This window comes from Lontra canadensis, unplaced genomic scaffold (assembly GCF_010015895.1).
Source record: "Lontra canadensis isolate GAN:19392208 unplaced genomic scaffold, GSC_riverotter_1.0 scaffold69, whole genome shotgun sequence".
Lineage (NCBI taxonomy): Eukaryota > Metazoa > Chordata > Mammalia > Carnivora > Mustelidae > Lontra > Lontra canadensis.
The window spans coordinates 14924-33302 of NW_022631063.1; positions in this window are offsets into that span (position 1 = coordinate 14924).

Consider the following 18379-nt stretch of genomic DNA (forward strand, 5'->3'; position numbering starts at 1 on the left):
TCTCTCCCATTTATCTATTTATCCAGACATTTATTTATATTAATACAAACTTAGCATATTTATTTTATGTACTGACTTATAATACAATACTGTATTACTTATTTTGTTACTCAAATTGTTCTAGCTTTCACCATTGGGAACTTTCAGGTTGGCTGCTAATAACTTTTTGTTGTTGTTGTTTTGAGAGATCATGTCGAATTAAGGGAAAAGATACATACATATGTCATGGATTAAAAAAACTCAAAAGTAATAACCTACACAAATATACCTATTTTTCCAACATATTGACATTTTGCTTTAAAAATACTTAAAACTTTAAGTGATAGAGGACATTTCATTTTTTCAGGATTCTTTTGTATTTTGGCAAGTCCCTCTTTAAAATTTTTTCAACCTATTACTGTCTAATTATATTTTAGTGACAGGGTATTAAATAGTGAATGATCTGTTCACTGTTTATAAAAGTTGGTAAATTAAAATATCTACAAACAAGAAATATAGGAAACAATGTTGCTCAAGGATTATATAATTATTTGTTTCTAAATAAGTGAGGATGTGTAGAATATATTAAACAAATGTGACCACTATTCAATAATTTATTCAGAATTTTTGAAAATCTCTCACCTTTGAGATTGCATTCTAATAATATGTGTAAGAGTGTAACTCATATAAAATTGAATATCATTTTTGCATAAGAATGATAACTTTGAAATACTGTTTGGTGCATGAGTCACCTGTCATTCAAAAATTTCTCACTTGATGCTAAATATTCAAGCCAATAAAAGTTAGAACTCAGAATTAGAACATTCTTTTGTAAGAATTTTTAAAAAATGTAGTTTGCTTTATAAATATACAGCTATATTTTGAAATGCATAGGTATTCTTAGTTAATACAGGTGTTTATTTTCACATGATGAAAACCAAAACTCATTTAAAATAAAAATTGAGAATGTTATGGTCTTAAAAATAATGACCCGAACATGGGGAATGTATGCTATGTCATCAGATTTACAAAGATTTATAATTTGCTGGACTCAAAGACATAACATTTCAGATGATATTCAATATGTATTTGATTTTCTTTCTACTTTAGCTACTTTATTGTCATTAAAATGTTGTCTAGGTGTAGCAAGTTATGATAATGAAAACAATAAATTTAAAGCACTATAGAGTAAATGAAGTTCCCCTCTGACTATTTTTTATTAGTTAATCTATTTGGATATATGGTGGAAAGATAAAGGACTCTCATGTTAACTAGAGTTACTCTGAACGTCAGTTTATTTGTCTGAAAAACAGAAATCTAATAATAGCTATTTTGCATGGTTTTTGTAGGTATTTTATATGGCACATAAAAAAGAGCCACAAATGTTAATTCCTTCCTTTTCTGCTATGCCATACAAAATTTATAAAAATAAAAATGTTCCATAGTCTATCCAGATTTTTTCTGGATTTAGTTGAGTAAATCCCCATATTGAGTAAATTCCCCATATTTGATCTAGTTAGATCACTAGAATATATGTAAAGAATCAATAAGAAGAGAAAGTCCATAGGAGTTATAATAATAATAATAATTTTTTACAATGGAGCAAATGTTAATAATTGGCTGGGAACATGTTTTATCAAATTATAATACCAACTTTTTATTACATATGATATATGATATATGATATGAAGATAGACATTTATAAATTTGTTAGTTGTTTCTGTTATTTGGAGATTATTAACATGGGAAACAAATGAGATCTTTCTACAAAATTAAAAACCTATCTTAAAAATCTAAAATAGGAAGTTATAATAGATATGGGCCAAGATGTAATGCTCAGGGCAAATGACATAAATGATAGAGTATTTGACTTGTTAATAACATGGTTTCCCATGTTATTAGTTAATACAGGTGTTTTTTAATGGCATTTTTGGCAACTCACGCCATAATTTCTTATATATTTTTTTCTTTCCCTGCAGGCAATGTGTTGCTTTTAGATGTTAATTGACTTGTTAAGTTAAGAGGTAGTCATTCTGCTCAATGTTTACATTTCTTCTGAGTTATCCAATTTTTTGGCATACATTGTTTATAGTAGTCTCATGATCCTATGTATTTCTGCAGTATCATTTGTAATGTCCACTCATTCCATATCAGATTTTGAGTCCTCTCTTTTCTTAGTCTAGCTAAAGGCACATCAGTTTTGTTTATCTTTTTGAAAAACCAGATCTTAGTATTGTCGATCTTTTCTATTGTGTTTCTTGTCTCAATGTATGTCTACTGATTCCTTTGCCATCTTTATGACAAGTTTCTTAGTTGTTTGGTCTTTTGTTCTTATTCAGAGTCTGTTGGGACTTCTTGAATCTGTGATTTGATGCTTTTCATTAGTTTTGGGAAATTCTTAGCAATTATATTTTCAAATAATGCCTCTCTTTCTTTAATTTTTGTCCTTCTGGAATTCCAATTTAAGTTACGCCATCTCACCAGATCTGATGTCTCCTCACACTTTCTTCTATTTTTATATTATTATATATTCCTCTATTTATCTTCTATTTTTATATATTTATATTTATATTTTCTATAGATTGCCTCTTTATCCCATTTTGTAGGTAATTTCTTCTGACCTATCCCCAATCCACTGGGGACTTAGTTTCAGTCATGGTAGATTTTGTTTCCAGAGTTAGTTCTATCTAGTTGATTCTTTCATAAATATGCAATGTTACTTTTTATAGTTCTAGTTCCTTTCTAAAAATATCATCTTGCTTTTATTGACATAACCGTACTAATTATGGTTTTTTAAAAAAACATTCTCTGGTAATTCTTTTCCATGGGGAACTGATGGGTCTGTTTCTGTTGTCTGTTATTTATGGTGGTTCTTATTCATGTTATTATAGCTCTTCTTTGTCTGGTTAGGTTTGATCGTGTGCTAAATATTGTGTTTATAAAATTATTCATAGAAATAATTTAAGGTCTAGGATGATGTTGTCATCCTTCTGAGATGATTTTTTTTTCCTCTGTCATTGCCAGGCATCCAACAAAGCAGCAATTTTGGATGATCTTAAACCTACTTCAGTATGTGAAATTTTCTGTGCCGCTCAGATAGCTCAGTGCATGATGGGAGTCAGTGCGAAGCCCATTTTACTTCCAGTTTATCCTTTCATATAGGTTACAGTCTTTTGACATCTCAGTCATACTCCCAAGTCCTCCACATCTTGCTCTCTGACTCCAGGAGGTTGTCAGGAATACAGCTGAGTCTCTCAATCACATCAGAGTAGCTCAGAGCAGTAAGTGGCCTCAACTGTGTACTCACCTGTTTGGTTTTCAGTCTATTTTGGCTCAGTGATTCCTGTGCTTTTTAGAAGGATGTTAGTTATAGATCATCCAGCTTTTTTTTTAAGTTCATAGAAAGAATTTTAGAGTTATCAGTGGGAAGCTTGGTCTGAATTACCTAGTGCACAATTACCAGAAGTGCAAGTCCCTTTACAGTGCTTGTTTACATTGAACTGAAAGTAAATCTCTAGGTGGCTCTTTGCAGGAAAACACAGACATAGAAGTAAAATTTTATTCTTTTTTTTTTTTTGTAAAATTTTATTCTATATTGAAAATTAAAAACAACCCCCGTGGCTAATTTTTAAAAAATTTTTGCTTCTTCCTTGTTAGTTCAAATTAAGATCTATTCTTACTCAGAATGTCTTGGAGTAGATGATTCCATGTAAACTGAAGGCTTTATAGGAATCTGTGTATCTGATAAGTCGTTAACTTCTAAGGCAAAGCAGTAGCGGGTGTATAGATGACCATGCTGCTCTGATAGAAATAAAACTTATAATACATGTTTAAAAATTAGAGGTAGATTTGAAACCTCTTTTGCTCTGAAATTTTTTTAAAGATGGAATAACGTTAAATGTCAGAAAATAGCATTACAGTAATTAGATTATGTCTAATAAGAGGATTTAAAAGGTTAGTTTTTGTCTAAGGTGTAATATTTGATTTTACATCTTCCATTTAGCAGGCATCCGTGTGCATTGTAACTAAAATGTCAGGGTCGTGATAAACTACAATAAAATGATGTATTTAAGTTTTTAAAATAAAAAAGCTACAATTTACTTTATAACTTGTATAGGTATAGGAGCAGTAAGTGTGAAGGAAATAGTGTGGTGTCTAAATGGGGTGTCTTTCAATTGGATAGGGGTCCCCAAATGTGGGGCATGATCGGGGGACCATACGTAGGCACGTAGGTAGGTACATACGTACGTAGATCAGGTGGCATGATCAGGTGACACTGTAAGTGGGTGAAAGAAGTCATCCAGGCAGAACAAAAGAGAGAAGTTTACTGAATACACAGCAAGGGAGCCTGGGGCAGGATAGCAGAGAGACTGTCTGGGAGGAGGCAGTGGGTGGGGGCTGCCTTTAAAGATGGAAGATGAGATGGTATGACGACATATGGAATTCTCCCTTTCTGGGCAACTGTGCCTGGTTGTAAGTAGCCCATTGGTTAGTTAAGACCTATGGATATGTTGAGGTGGGTTCCCCGAGGGACCTTTTCTACATTCCATTGCTCAAGCCTGTCTGCCTGAAAGTGGCCTCCACAAAGAATACATGGTGTTTGAGAGAAACCAATTCATTAGATTTAGAACGAGTGTATCTTTAAATATAGCTTCATCATATATTGCCAAGCCTTGTGCTCCTTTGTTCCCTCTCTTGGGTTACACGGTTACCATATATTTAGATTTTCACAGTTTTGTGAGACCACGCCGCATATCTTCACTAGCAGAAGTGATTCTATTGATGATCATATAGGTCAGAGGCAAGTCAGTGAAAAGTATTTTGGGCATTGAGGGTTACAAAATCCCTCATTGCCTTGCATGCAACTTATAATGTGTATAAGTACATTATATACTTGCAATGCAGACCAGGGAGTAGAGAACCAATTTGGGCATACATAGAAAAGATTAGCAAGTGATATTAATTTGCTAAAAGCTTAGTTGGTAAGTATTTAGGCATTAAGGAAATTTTACCATTTCAAACATTCTAAAACCTACTTACCTTTGAATAACAGAACACTTGCCTTTTTTGGTTTCTTTCTCCTTTTCTTTTGTTCAGAAAAAACACTGAGTTAAAAACATTTTAATGCTCTATTACAGATAATAGGATTCCTGAGGTACTGAGGAGAGCTTCCAGAGCCAAGCACTCTTAACAGAGTAATCTGAATCTCTATGGGGGAAAAAGGAGAAGATAATGGGGTAAGAGGTTTAAAGGAGGAGTTAGAGGAAAATATGTAGCAAATAGGAAGAAGAAATGTTTACAAACGGCTGCGGGTGGTACGGTAATTACCAAAGCATAGGAAAGGGCGAGAAGATCAGGGAATTGGGGCAGGCAGATTTGCGTGTCATTTTTGCTGAAGGCTGAAGAGGAATAAAGAATAACAAAGGCAAAGGATCATGCCAGTGGCTCCTTCAGAGGACATTGTGTCTGTGAACTGCATCTACTTTTTCAGGGTTACAGAGAAAGAAAGGACAGCACAGACTGTTACACAGACAAAAATTTGTGACTCATGGAAGTCAATAGATGTTTGATTATAATACATGGGGCTTCATCATTATGCTGCTAACTGTAGAGAACAGCTACAGTCAGAGCTACTTGTATGTTTTCTTTTCCTTTTTCTCCCCTCTCTCCCCAGTTCTGTTCTCTCTGAAGTGTTGTTGAAGAGTATTGTGGAAAAGGTAAGAGACCAGGTATCCAAAGGCTGGGGTCTCATTCTCCTTCAGGAGTTGAGTGATGTGTCAGCCTCAATGGTAGTTTCTGTGGCTGTAAAGTGGAAATAACCGTTACATTATAACAAGATGTTTTAGGTTAAGCGAAATATTTTTGAAAATGCTTTGAAAAATACACAAAATGTAAAATTTTATTTCATTAACTACTTACGAGAAGGAGTATGTTACAGAGTTTTAGAGATCTAAGCATAAGTCCTGGCACTCCCCTGTGCACTTAGGTCTAGTTACCTAATTGCTCTGATTAGAAATATTCTGATTTATCCAGTAGAGACATAGTAACTCCACTCACCAGATTGTCAGAATTAAATGTGGCACCGCCTGGGAAGAATTCGGTGGGTTACCTGGCATGCAGTAGGTGATCAGTGTGAGCTCTTTCCTTTACATGGTAACATTAGAAATTTGTTCCATGGCCATCAGTCAATTTGTGTGGATCCATTTCTTTATCATTATATATACACACCCTTTATTTGCAATATAATATAGTTTGTTCTTATGTTCCTTGTAGTTTACCTATCATGAAATACTGTTATCTGCATATGTCTGACTGCCAGTAAATGCTAGGCTACTGAAGGATGATGTTCATTTTACATTCCCCATCAAGCATAGATCATAGGCAGTTTGTTAATAAGTGTTTCCTGTATTAGAAGGGTGAACAGTTAGGCTCTGCATGAAACTTCTGTGTCTGGTAGTATCTTCAGTTTGACTCTAAAGAATGGCTGACATCTATACTACATAATGGGTGGTTATTTAGAAATTCAAACTTTTTTGATTCATCTATTTTTGGATTTTGTCCTCATGCATGTACAGGTAAGCAGTGTCTTCAGTGGGCAGAATAGGGTTCTGGGGATCTTTGTAGTGTTGCTGTTTTGAAGTCTTTCCTCTCTAGATCCTCTTTTAAAGGGTTCACTTGATCAGGTCAGGCCTTCCCAGAATAATTGTTTTTATTAACTTATTATTAACATTTTATATTAATATTAATATTTTATTTTATTTAAGTTTATTTTAAAAATATTTTATTTAATATTAATAATATATTAGCTTATTATTAATTAGGGACCTTAAATACTTGTACAAAATCCCTTCACCTTTGTTACATGACATAATCATAGGAGTTACATTCCTTCATTTTTGTCTTTTTTTTTTTTTTTTTTTTTTGCTTAGAAGCAGTTACAGATCCTGCCCACATTCAAAGGGAGGGGATAACACAAAGATATGACTAGCAGAGGGTGGGAATCATGGGGCCATCTGAGAATTCTGCTTACCACAGTTTTGCTGTAATTTTGTGTCTCCAACTGTAAATAATATTAACAAATACGAACTTCTGTGACCTGAGTTCTAGTTTGTGGATGCATTACATTTTGCATTAGAATTATTTAGATTGAATCTATTACCTTTTAGATTCGATATAGAACCCTGACCCAGAAGAAAAAAACAAAAAACAATCAATCTAAAGAAAAGTCCAGACGAATAGAAACATTTAGAGTTAAACAAATGGTAGTGTTTGCCTTTTTAAAAATTAGGTTTGTGCCTTTTTGGTTTATTTTAAAGACCAGGAGATAAGAGTTTTTGAAAAATTCCTGGTTTTTTAAAAATCTGGTGATCTGGTGATCATTTTAATGGATAGTAATTTCGATTGACATTAAAAAAGCAAAACTGAAGGGGAACTGAAATTGCATATAGTATGATGAACATTATTTTTATTGATGATCATAACCACCAAGAAAAGTATTGGGACACTTATACAATGTTTTTACTTTGTGTTTAAGAAAATACTTTTATATATCTTTAAAATGAGTATCCAAAAATGGAATTGCAAAGGAAAATATATGCCCACAGAAAAACTTGTACAAGAATGATTATGAGAACATTATGCATAATAAATAAAAAGTGGAAAGATTCCAATACTTTTCCATTGATAAATTCCTAAATGAAATGTAGTATATACATACAATGGAATATTATGTGGCAATAAAGAGGAATGAGGTGCTGGTACAGGTTACAACATGAGTGAACCTTGAACATGTTATGCTAATTGAAGGAAATCACAAAACAGCACATATTGTATGATTTCATTTATATGAAATGTCCAGATTAGGCAAAGCCATAGAGACAGAAAGTAGATTAGTGGCTGCCTAGGGCTGGCGAGGGGAGGAAGGTTGTCAGGGGAAGGAAAGTGCTAACAGGCACAGGGTTTCTTTTGGGGGTGCTGAAAATGCTTTGAATGTAATTGTGGTGATGGTTGCATAACCCTGTGAATATTCTTAAAGACTGTTGAATTGTACACTTTAAATGAATGGATTGTATGGCATGTGAATTATGTCTCAATAAAACCAAAAAGCATGCAGTTGTAAGGCATTCTAGCATTTTGAAGCAACCGATGTGTTTACTGCTCTCCTTACCTCTCCTGACTTTGTTCTGAGCATTTTATAGTGTGGCATGTTCCATCTGCTAAGGTGTGTGTATCCAAAATTGAAAAGTGTAATTCTGTATTGATGAATTTTCAGTGAGAATGAGCAGAAGTATGTGAGAGCATAATTGTTGTCCAGGGCTTTTATCATATTTGGTCAAAAACAGTATACAATCTTCTTGGATTAAAGTAAGAATAAAAGTACATTGTGTATTTGTTAAATACTTCAATATCTATTTCTATTAAATTAAATTTAGATATAAACTCTGATTACATGAATAAGATTTCAGGAACACCCCAGACCACATGTTATCAATTCAAAATGGTAGTCTTAACAATTTTTAATTTACATTGTATCATTTTCTTTTCTTAATGCTGCTCATTAGGAGCTTTTAATTTGTTTCTCTTCTAGTATAAGTATAGAAAGGCAAATAAGAATAATATTTAATGACTTTGTTGATGAAACAGAATGGGTGGAAGTCTTTCTTCTGACTAGATTTAGAGTAGAAATTTTTAAGACAGTCTGAGCACTTAGCTTCTGTTTTGAAACCTTTTGTGGAATTTTCTTGGAGATTTTCTTAGAATGCCTCTAAAAATGTACTGCTTTGCCCTTTAGCACTTTTTGTTTATGGATCTTTGAGGAATTCATTAATAATTTTAGGATTTCTGTTTGCTGGTTTCATGCCCATTTTGCAGATTGGATTACTTAAACTGCATAGCTAATATGATTTTTCCAAGACTGAGTAGGCAGTAGAGGTGTTGAAACTCAAGCTTTAGCAACAAACGATGTTTTTTTCACTATAAATGAATATTTTAGTGCATTAGGATACTTTACTTCAGGCAACAGAATTTTATTTAAACTTGCAATATTCATAAAGCCAAACACAGGACTCTATCTCTTACTTTTCAAAAGTAAAAATAGTGGTCTTAAGAAATATTCTTTATGGGGACACCTGCGTGGCTCAGTCGGTTAAGCTACTGCCTTCCGCTCAGTTCATGATCCCAACCAAGGTCCTGGGATTGAGTCCCACATAGGGCTCCTTGCTCAGCGGGGAGCCTGCTTCTCTCTCTGCCTCTGCCTGCAACTGTGTCTGCTTGTGCTCTCTCTCTCTCAATCTGACAAATAAATAAATAAACAAATAAATAAATTAAAAAAAAATATTCTTTATTGGAGATAGTCTATTCATTAATAATTATTTTTAAGTGAATAATATCCTGACACTATAAAGTGTTTAATTTCTTCCCAAATGCTCTGACCTGATATGAGTAATTGAGTGGTGTGTACATTCTTGATATCATAGATAGTTGCTAAAGAGACCCTAAGAGACTATCTAGGCTCTTGCCTTATCTCTGGGTAGTTTAAATCTAAATTGCTTTAGAGATTGTTTTGTTTCCTGTGGTAAAAAACATTGTTTAAGTGTTCATTTTTTCCCCAAACTGTATATAAAATAACCAAACCTCTTTATTCATTGTTTGGAGGAGACAAATACAGAATGGCTCTCTAGCCTCCTTAAACTTCTAGTTTATTATAATTGATTTGTATTTAAAAGAGATTTTTTTCTAAGGAGTTGGAAGTTTTGTTTTGTTTTAATATTATCTGCCAATAATTGCTGTGACTGGAAGTCATTCTACCCAGTCAGTGTAGGTATTCTGTGTTACAAACATGATATAATAGTAGTAATAAAAGCCAACTACTTTCCACTTGTTCCTAATTCTCTTGTTTCCCTGCATTTTCCCCCCGAGACATCTTGAGCCATGGTTAATCAGATTCCCATGTGATCTGCTAGTCAGGTGGAGGTTTGTATATTTCAAATTGAAATGAGTACATCTCAGCCACCATAGGATCTTTCAAAGCCATGTGCATATTTTAAAATTTAGCTCTTAGTCTTAGTAAATCCATAATCCGGTTTCTTTATACAGGCACTGAACCAGTGAACAGATGTTTAGTAAGTTACCTATTGGTCCCTATACGGACAAACCATTGTTACCTTTGCATGTCCTAATTAAAGCTTCTTGGAAGTGTCTCTTTTGTTTTGAAGTGGGTATTAATGATAAGTAAGAAGTTAATGAGGATGATAGTGAGGTTGACAAAATGTTTCTCTTTAACCTCCAATGTAAAGGAAAATAGGTGTGAACCTGGTAGTTTTGGTAGTGTGTTCCTTCTCTGCTTAGCTATGCGTCCTTGTGGGAGCCCCAGTTGCTAATCTCATAGTTTGTTCTTGCAACTTAAATGAGAACTAAAATATTATGCATGCTATTGCTCACAGTGCCTCACTTGCCTTTTAGGGAGCTCCCTGTAACAGTTTATTTTAACTACTTATATCCTGTTTCAAGTTTGAAGGGACTGAAACAATTTTTAAAATGCCAGAACTAAGTTTTCCAGAGGAAAACAGCCACTTGGTAAACCAATTTAAGGGAGTATCCTCTTTCCTCTCCCCCTGAAAAACCCCACAAAACACTGAAGTAAAGAATGAAATGTTTATCTTAGCTCCTTTTGTGCTTATGCTCACTCATATTTTTCTTTGGCGGCTTGGTGTTAGTATTCCATTTTTTCTACAAGTATTTTAAGGGATTATTTCCCACTATTTTTGTTCCTTCTGAATTTCTGCTTTACCTTTTTGAAGGCCACAAGTTAAGCTGTGATATAATATTGTGATTATTGTATCCCATTAGATTGTAAAATCCAACACTCCCTTTTCATATATTTGAATATAGACTTAATCCTTGTTAATGGACAAAGATGCTATAAAGTGAAGGAAAATGTAAGTTACAAAACTGGTTGAAGGAGGCAGAGGCCAGGAAGCTTGGGGACTGGGTGGTAGTATGGGAGAAGCAGGAAACTCTTGAAACATGTGATTGCTTTATCTCTATTGCAAAGTATTACAGAGTTGGAACCATAATAAAAATTTGTTTTATCTGTACCTTATTTTTGTTTCAGTTTCCAGATATGTTGATAAAACAACATAATCTTGTCAAATTACTGCTATACTGTAATATGAATTTTTTTTAACATTGTTAACAGCTGCTGGTTTAGTAAGAGGCTTTGATATTTACATAGAAATGTAAAGGCTGTATATTCCATTATCCATATATGTTTTTGATTAATAGATCCCTAAAACATTTTTTCATCCTACCAAGAAATTTTTTGAGGCAAAGGAACATGATCTTAAAGAGTATTTCTTAGTTAGATTTGCTTTATTACACTAGTGAAATATTAGGCTTCATTTAGGGAATATTTTTAATGGTAGCTGTGGCCTACTGGACATAGAAAAAGTAGAAACAAGAAGCTCTGGGATTCTAACTCTGATTCTTCTTTTTTGATCTTGCATTGTAGTACTGTTTTTTAAATAAAATACATAAGAATTTTGGCTGTCTATTACTTAGTCCGTTTGTACCGCTGTAACAAAAATACCATAGACTGGGTGATTTATAAACAACATAAGTTTATATCTCACCATTGTGGAAGTTGGGAAGTCCAAGGTCACAACTCTGACAGAATCCGTGTCTGGTGAAAGCCTGCTTCCTCGTTCATGGAGAGCTGTCTTTTTGCTCTGTTCTCACCTGGCAAGGGGACCCGAGCTCTCTGGAGTATCTTTCATAAGGTTGCTAAATCCCATTGATGAGAGCTTCACCTTCCTGAGCAAATGACCTCCCAAAGGCCCACCTCCAAATACCCTCAGATTGAGGATTAGGTTGCAACGTATGAATTTTGGGGAGACATAAACATTCAGTCAATTGCAATGACTTTGTCACAAAAGTTAATGTGAAACAATAAACAGAATAGTTGAAATTTTTGCACAGTTATTGACAAAATACGTACAAGTTACCTGGGCCCGCAAATAATCAGAATAGCATTTGTGTTTAAATCTTGGTAAATTATAATGTTTTACAAGGTAAAATTGGATATTTGATGTTTAATGAGTGAACGAATAGGAAAGCATTTTCAAAATTTGTAATCTGACATAATGATTCATACAAGAGCTATTATTGATTCCATTACAGTGACTTTGTGTAAATAAACTCCCCCTAGTATATTTAGAGACTATGATATCCGTGGCTAGACCAAATTAGATCATTTAGATTTGTAGTTCACTTTTGAAATAGCCTTTTCCTAAAAATCGCTCTTTTGAAATGTGCTGTGGAACATGAAGGGTTTAGAAAGAAAATGAAAATATAAATGGGAAACATTGACTTCTTACTGTCTACATTTAGTGCGGATTTTATAATTCTCATAGGTCTTTCTAATTTTTTTAGGGGAGTGAGTTGATATAACATCAGAAAATTATAAGTTGTTTTTACAGGCAAATTTAGGTCTGTTAGCTGACCTGTATTTCATATTCATGTGGTTTTATTTTTACACATGGTTTTCCTAGTGGAAATATTTTTTTGTGTGTGAGATTTTGAAGTTTTGAGAAACAGTCTAAGAAGAAGCGACAATATCAAAACATTGTATTTAATATTTTGACATTTATTTCACTTTAATGAATATACTACAGTTAAGTCTTGAAATCTACTCCTAGAAAAGTTTGTATGATGTTTCATATGCAAATTATTTCAGGAACTTAAGAATGTATTTCTATAAGCTGAATTGTAGGAGCATAACTGATATCATCACATGAAAGGTTTAATCCCAAAAAGCAGCAGCGTTTGGTAAATGCTACTTAGAATGAGTACATTTTTTTCACTTGGAATTGATGATAAAGGAAATAATCTTGCACTTAAACTTTTCGAAAGAGGTTATTTTATTTATTTTATTGGATTTTACTTTACTTTCCAAGACAATATATCTGATCGCAAATGTAGAAGATCAAATTTTAGCCTGGGCTATGGCATGGAGTGAGTCTTATTTTAAATGGAGCCTGCTGTGGTGTTCTGTATCACTAAGTATGATAGATATATTCTAATCTTGATTAAATCATCTTGCTTATGTAGTTAAATTCTGTGTGTAAAGTGGCAGTTATTTTCACAGAAAGAAGAGGAAATGGGGGAAAATAACATAGGTGAAGGCCTATGAGAAAGGAAGCATGTTTGAATATTGTTTTCAACTTTCATGTTGGGTTCTAGGGATTCCAATTAAGGACTGAATATATCATAGTAGGTACTTAATTCTCAATGAGGGACCAAATCCTTATTTTTACTTTAGTGAATAAACTCCATTTTAGAATAAAAATTAAGGATTTTGCATATGCAAACTTTCACATTTAACACTGAGCCATAGAAAATTGGTTCATGTAATTTAAACAGTTGGGTTTGAGGTAGCTAGATAAAACTAGAAGGAGCCCAGGGGCCATTTTTGCAGTACAGTTTGTCTGTTGGTATGTCATGATCATCCAAACGCTTGCTTTTTCTTTGTTCCAATTCAGACCTTTCTATGGAAACTCTTAATATAGCCTTTGAAAAGCTACTTTGTTTATAAAAATTGTTTTATTGAAGTAACATTATTTGTGATTTTCCTCCCCTTATCTACAAATAAACATTCATGCTCTCAGGTATTTCAAATTCCATGTTAAAAAAACCCCTAATAATGAACAATCACAAGCATCATATACTTGTGACATAGGCACCTCTGAACTGAGATTTTAAAAAAGTTGTATTACCAACAGTAATTGGTAACAATGAAATATTTTTGAGAATATCAAAATTAACATGAAGTTTCCTCATGACAGAATATTGTACCAAAGAGAATTTTAGAAGCTTTGAAATGATACTCTCTTTGTTAGAGTGCCAGTTCCTTTGGTATGTGTTTCCTTTTGTCACCTGGGGCAATTTTTCCAACACGTAACACATGTGATGTTTTTTTCTGCATTTGGAATAATCAGCTTTTCCCTGTGCTCATTAAAGGGAAAAAAAAACTGCAGCCAAGGTATTAGCACAAAGCAAGGTATTAACAGTGCCCAATCTCTACCAAATACCAAGTTCCTTTGTCTATTACCTAATTAACATACTTTAATGAGTTCACCAAGTTTAATGAATACTTCATGTAAAACTCAGCACTTTTCTACCTCTTAGATTAATCTGACACCTGATGTAACAGATCTGGCTAGATATTATGAATAATTCATGACCTAGTATTTCTCAAATAACAAATAATAAAGCATATGAAACATTTAATATGGAAGGAATTCTTAAAGATTTGCTATACACTTCTTGAACATATTATAATTTTTTCCAGCATCTATTGAAATGCATGTTCTAGTTAATAATAGCTTGAAAGAAACAATGTAATTTATGTAAATATATTTCTGTTCATGCTAATGATTTTTAAAATGCAATGAACCATTTAATAGTAAAACTCACTGCTTATAAGTTATATTCTATAAATAGACTTGGTTACTTTGACACTATTGGGTTGGTCTGCAAAGTCTTTTATTTCTATGATGTGAATAATAAACATTGCTTTTATAAAAAATGACTTTTTGAACTGTTGAAGTTGGAAAGAATATTCATAAAGATATTGATAATTTTTATTGATTTGTATTGACATGTAGTTTGTGTATTCATATTTATGTGAAGCATTTCATTTACCATTATATTTGAGGGTATAATAGGTCTGGGAATTTTAAGCTCCTGTCTTAAGGTAACATCTGGATGTTATAATCTTTTCCCCCCGATTTTCTTCATACTACTGAAAAAAAAAAGAGGAACTGAGAAGTATGGATAAATCATCTAATTTTTTGATGTTATTTTTGCAAATATTGAAACTATTAGCGAGTATTAATTTTGTGTTCCAGGCTCTGTTCTAGGAGCTGGTGAAACAGATGAAAATCAACCTCTCTGTCCTCAAGGAGCTTAGACTCTAATAGGGAAGGCAAGTTAACAAATAATTGCAACACAGTTTGACAAGACCTGTCATAGCATACTTAATTATAAATGATTATCATGGAGGTTGTTATATATACAAACACTTAATCATTTATGATTAAGGAACAAGAAGAAAGGTCTAATTTGACCTTGCACAAAGTAGAATATGAAGACATTGTACATCCCTACTACCTTTTCAGCCATATGTTCAGTTTAATCTATAACCATACACTAAAGTGGATTTTTTAACATGTCAAAATATATCTATCACAATGTGTTGCTATCAGTTACTTGGAGGAAATCAATATTCCAGTAATACTGTCATCATTCAAACTATTCTCGCTCCTCTTTTGAACTTGTATTTGAATTTGTATGGCAAACTATTTTGACTGTAGTAGCAGATTTTCATGCTTTGAGGGTAGATTTTTAGTTTTTCAAAAAACCAAAAATTATCCGGAACAAAATATGTCATATATAGTAGCTGAATAACAGTGCAAAGTTAGTTTTGTTGTCATTTAAAAATAATAGAATAGAATAACAATAGAATAATAAAATACAGTAATAGGTACAACCATCAAACAAGAGTGTCACTATGAGGCAATAAGCCTCATTTTCTTCTCTACTGGTAAACTTGACTCTGAAGGCAGTTTTGAAAGAGCTATTATCAACATATATTGCACTTATCAGCATTGCTGATGTAAGTAGCTTTAATAATAGAAAATTTACAATGTATGTATGTGTTAGTTGACTAATAAATAACTATCTACAAAGCTTTACAATACCTCCCTGATTAGAGGAGGGCGTGCCAGATCTGACTGTATGCCTGGAGTTGAGCATTTAAGAGGAGGGCAGCTGTGGTTGAAGAGGAAGGTAAAAAAGTGAATGAATATGCCACCAAGGAATGGATGAAGAGATCAAGAATATTTAGTCTTGGAAAGAGAGAATTTAGAAAGGATATGATAGCTGTTTGAAATTATCTGAAGGGTTTTCACATGGAGAATTAAGTTTATTTTGTGTGTCACAAGAGAACAACCCTGGAGTTTTGAGTGGTGATACAGAGGAACAGCTCATCCTGAAGGCAGCTTCAGAAGGAACGAGTTCCTCATATTGGAAGTATTCAAGTGGAGAACACGTGATCACTTGATTATACTGTAAAGGGAGCTGAAATATTAGATGATGGTGTTTTATCAACTCTGGGATTCTATCTTTGACAGCTGAAGATTTTCCTTTTCAAAATAGATTTTACTTGTACAAGGAATTCATGACCTTCTTTATGTATGTTTCAATTCTCATGTCTTGTTATAATATAGTCTTTTGGAACACATTACTTGACTTGTTTTTATCCACAGTGAATATGGATATGTCTATTTTTTCTCTTTGTAGAGGAGTTTTTTATGAAAGATTTCCAAATGGATTAATTTATCCTTGTTTCTGGTTCTCTACATCTAGTTTGTGTACAGAGAAATAGACTGCAGTTTCACCTTTCAATTTATTTCACTTTGAATGTTCTACAAGATGCCACCTTTCATTACTAATTGAAAGCATTGTGTTGTGCTATGAAGTTCTAGCTTTTCATGCTTTATGCTAAGAATTTTGTGTAAAAGGGCTTTTCCCCCTTTTGCATGAATTAGTTTATATCTGCTTCATGTTGAAGCTTGCCTTTTGTCAGTATTTGTGATAAATTAGCTTCTGAATATCACTTGGAATCCTTGATACAAGCTATATGACTATGAAACAATTTTCATTTTATCAGATGTAGCAATTTGGTTTTAACCCACTAGGTTTGTCTTTTTTTCTTTTTTTCTTTCTTTCTCTCTCTCTCTCTCTCTCTTTTTTTTTTTTTTAAGAAACAAGCTAAATTTAATGTCTTTGCTACCAAGTTGTGATTATGGGACTGGGTAGGATTTATGGCCTTTGTAGATAAACATTTCCTATGCAGGAACACTAAAGGATGGATCCAAGTAAAAAGGCACTTGATCTGTTTCACTTATTTGAGGTTATATATTTAAAAAATACAGATTAGTGTCTTTTTGGACTGCCTCTTTTCAAGGCTAAGTAGGTTAACTTGTAATTAAATGTGCCATGGTTGCTTGTGGTATGATTAATTTAGTAGGCAGGTACTGTTAACATACAATGTGAATGTGAGTAACACACTTGGAGTTAGAGATCATCTTATAATGATAGATACCTTTTATAGTGTTAACTTAGTAATAAGAGTATCAGAATATCATATGATATGTAAATATAGGGCAGAGTTAATATTTTAAAATATGATTAACCTTCACTATTCATCTAGAGGAGGCAGAGGAAAATATGTTATTCTTATTTTTATTTTAGAGGTGAAGCAACTGAACATAATAATAATAAAAAAAAGATAAGGCAACAGATGCTCACTGTTGCTGTCACTGTAAAATAGTAGTATGGTGAGTCATAATTTAGATTACCAACCTAGGCCTCCAACTGGGTGGGTGGCTCAGTGAAACTGGCTAGACTCATTCTGAGGCAATGGTTTGATGTGTTCTCCACAGGCTGGTGAAAACCATGGCCCCCTTTTCACGGTTTTAAGTGCAGGTTCTGGAGTCAAATGGTTTGAGTTAAAATCCTGATTTTACTGCTTACTGGCTGTAGGTGTTTTGCTGTCTCTCTTATCTTCAGTTTTTTTGTTTGTTGTAATAATTCTTGGCTTGTGATGAGGATTAAATGAATTAATACATATAAAATGTAACAGTGCCTGGCACACAGTAGTAAATGATATTATTTACTATTTCATACTCTAGGGTCTTTCACGGTATCTGAAAAACAGCCTTCTACGTTGCTACTTTTTAGAGACCTCCCTAGTTTCCTCCCTATCAATTTCCTCCCTCCTTCCCTTTCTCCCTTCCTCCCTTCCTTCCTTTCCTCTCTTCCTTATTTTTTTTTTTTTAAATTTTCCTTCTTTCTTTCCTTCCACAAGCATTTATTGAGCATTTACTCTGCTTAGGCATTGAATATGAGGGGAAGAAATTTTTACTTACTCTGTTAGATTGAACAGTTGGCGGGTCTAGACAGCAACTTGTTTTGAGTTATTTAGCACGTCCAAAATGAATGAGGCAAGGGTATTGGAAACTTTGATCCCCAGCTCTTCCTGTCTTTCAAGTTTTGAGCCCTTTCTGCTCTAGGCTAGATTTTGTCTTATGTCCACATAATTGATCCCATCACTATCCCCATTAGCCTTGCTTTTAGATAATAATCAAGGTCTCAAGATTAATTCTGCTTACTAGTGTTTTTACAGTCTTTTATAGTTTTTACAGACATTTTTTTGTACAGTTTTGTACAGTTTTACAGAAATTTTTTTTACAGTTTTACAATTCCTTTTCCTTAGTTTTCCAAAAATTATTTGTTTATTTCTCTTGAGCATGTTTGTCCCCATGCCTTTCCTCACATG